The sequence below is a fragment of the Arachis hypogaea genome, chromosome 19 (assembly GCF_003086295.3).
Source record: "Arachis hypogaea cultivar Tifrunner chromosome 19, arahy.Tifrunner.gnm2.J5K5, whole genome shotgun sequence".
Classification (NCBI taxonomy): domain Eukaryota; kingdom Viridiplantae; phylum Streptophyta; class Magnoliopsida; order Fabales; family Fabaceae; genus Arachis; species Arachis hypogaea.
Window position 1 is genome coordinate 48015243 of NC_092054.1, and position 3220 is coordinate 48018462.

At 35.6% G+C, this 3220-nt stretch overlaps 1 non-coding gene across 1 annotated transcript; it reads left to right on the plus strand.

Annotated features, from left to right (window-relative positions):
• Positions 1–1647: 1647 nt before the first annotated feature.
• On the plus strand, positions 1648–1755 carry LOC112781156 (small nucleolar RNA R71). The gene has a single exon (XR_003191950.1). It is a non-coding gene; the product is annotated as a small nucleolar RNA R71 (small nucleolar RNA).
• Positions 1756–3220: the final 1465 nt, after the last annotated feature.

Sequence of the window (3220 nt, forward strand, 5' to 3'; positions counted from 1 at the left end):
TTAGAGTTTGGATGTGGGGGTTCAACACCAAACTTAGAGTTTGGTTGTGGCCTCCCAACACCAAACTTAGAGTTTGACTGTGGAGGCTTTGGTTGACTCTGCAGTGAGAGAAGCTTTTCATGCTTCCTCTCCATGGTTACAGAAGGAGATCCTTAAGTTTTAAACACAAGGTTGTCCTCATTCAGTTGAAAGACTAATTCTCCTCTATCCACATCAATCACAGCTTTTGCTGTGGCTAGGAAGAGTCTTCCAAGGATGATGGATTCATCCTCATCCTTCCCAGTGTCTAGGATTATGAAATCAGCAGGGATGTAAAGGCCTTCAACCTTTACTACCAAGTCCTCTACTAATCCATAAGCCTGTTTCATTGATTTGTCTGCCATCTCTAGTGAGATTCTTGCAGCTTGTACCTCATAGATTTCCAGTTTCTCTATTACAGAGAGTGGTATAAGTTTTATCCCTAACCCAAGGTCACACAGAGCCTTCTCAAAGGTCATGGTGCCTATGGTACAAGGTATGAAGAACTTTCTGGGATCCAGTTTCTTCTGAGACAATGTCTACCTTATCAATGCACTTAGTTCATTGGTGAACAAGGGGGGTTCATCCTCCCAAGTATCATTACCAAATAAACTGGCATTCAACTTCATGATGGCTCCTAGATATTTAGCAACCTACTCTTCAATGATGTCTTCATCCTCTTCAGAGGAAGAATAGTCATCAGAGCTCATGAATGGTAAAAGGAGGTTCCATGGAATCTCTATGGTCTCTAGATGAGCCTCAGATTCCTTTGGTTCCTCAAAGGGAAACTCCTTATTGGTCAGTGAACGTCCCAGGAGGTCTTCCTCATTGGGATTCGCATCCTCCTCCTCCATTGTAGGTTCGGCCATGATGGTCAAATCAATGGCCTTGCACTCTCTCTTTGGATTTTCTTCTGTATTACTGGGGAGAGTACTAGGAGGAGTTTCAGTGACCCTTTTACTCAGCTGGCCCACTTGTGCCTCCAAATTTTTGATGGAGGACCTTGTTTCATTCATGAAACTTAGAGTGGCCTTAGATAGATCAGAGACTATATCTGCTAAGCTAGATGGATTCTGCTCAGAATTCTCTGTCTGTTGCTGAGTGGATGATGGAAAAGGCTGCTATTGCTAAACCTGTTTCTTCCACCATTATTAAAGCCTTGTTGAGGCTTTTATTGATCCTTCCGTGAGAAATTTGGATGATTTCTCCATGAGAGATTATAGGTGTTTCCATAGGCTTCACCCATGTAATTCACCTTTGCTATTGCAGGGTTCTCAAGATCATAAGCTTCTTCCTCAGAAGATGCTTCTTTAGTACTGTTGGATGCAGCTTGCAATCCATTCAGACTTTGAGAAATCATATTGACTTGCTGAGTCAATATTTTATTCTGAGCTAATATGGCATTCAGAGTGTCAATTTCAAGAACTCCCTTCCTCTGAGGCGTCCCATTACTCACAGGATCCTTTCAGAAGTGTACATGAACTGGTTATTTGCAACCATGTCAATGAGTTCCTGAGCTTCTGCAGGTGTTTTCTTTAGGTGAATGAATCCACCTGCAGAATGGTCCAATGACATCTTTGATAATTCAGACAAACCATCATAGAATATATCCAGGATGGTCCATTCTGAAAGCATGTCAGAAGGACACTTTTTGGTCAGTTGCTTGTATCTCTTCCAAGCTTCATAGAGGGATTCACCTTCTTTCTGTTTGAAGGTTTGAACATCCACTCTAAGCTTGCTAAGCTTTTGAGTAGGAAAGAGCTTGGCTAAGAAAGCCGTGACCAGCTTATCCCAAGAGTTCAGGCTATCTTTAGGTTGAGAGTCCAACCATATTCTAGCTCTGTCTCTTACAGCAAACGGGAAAAGCATAAGCCTGTAGACCTCGGGATCAAGCCCATTGGTCTTAACAGTATCACAGATTTGTAAGAATTCGGTTAAAAACTGAAAAGGATCTTCTGATGGAAGTCCAAGAAACATACAATTCTGTTGCATCAGAGAAACTAATTGAGGCTTTAGCTAAAAATTGTTTGCTCCAATGGCAGGAATTGAGATGCTTCTTCCATGTAAGTTGGAATTTGGTGCAGTAAAGTCACCAAGCATCTTTCTTGTATTGTTATTATTTTTGGCCATGTCTCCTTCTTTTTCGAAAATTTCTATCAGATTTTCTCCAGAGAGTTGTGCTTTAGCTTCCCTTAGCTTCCTCTTCAGAGTTCTTTCAGGTTCAGGATCAGCTTCAACAAGAATGTTCTTGTCCCTGTTCCTGTTCATATGAAAAAGAAGAGACCAAAAAAGAAGAGGAATCCTCTATGTCACAGTATAGAGATTCCTTTATGTGAGTAGAAGAATAGAAGAGTAGAATGAAGAAAAGAGAAGATGAAGAATTTGAACACAGATAGGGAGAGAGGGTTCGAATTTTAAATTAAAATAAAAAGAAAATATTTTTGTTTTTATTTTAAATATTAGTTAAAATTCGAAATTAAGAAGGAAAATAAAATTAAAATGAAATTTAAAACAATTAGTTAATGAAAAGTAATTTTGAAAAAGAGGTTAGTAATTTTCGAAAATTGGAGAGAGAAAGGTAGTTAGGTAGTTTTGAAAAAGATATGATTGAAACAGAAGACTTTTAAAATCAAACAAAAAGTTAAGTAGTTAATTGAAAAAGATTTGAAAATCAATTTTGAAAAGATAAGAAGTTAGCAAAAGATTTTGAAATTAAAATTGAAAAAGATATGATTGAAAGATATTTTGAAAAAGATTTGAAAAGGAAATTTAAAAAGATTTGATTTTGAAAATTAAAGTTGATTACTTGACTAACAAGAAACAAAAAGATATGATTTTAAAATTTTAAAGATTGAACCTTTCTTAATAGGCAAGTAACAACTTGAAATTTTTGAATCAAAATATTAAATGTTAGTAATAAATTCAAAAATATGAAGTAAAAATAAGAAAAAGATTTTGAAAACTAATTTTAAAAATTTTCGAAAGAATATATAAAAAAATTGAAAAAGATTTGATTTTTGAAAAAGATTTGAAAATGGTAGAATTTTTAAATTGAAATTTTGACTTGATTAGCAAGAAACAACTAAATTTTAAAACTTTTTGACTAAATCAAACCAAAATTTCGAAATTTATGAGAAGAAAAAGGGAAAGATATTTTTTTTATTTTTAAATTTTTAATGATGAAAGAGAAAAACACAAAATT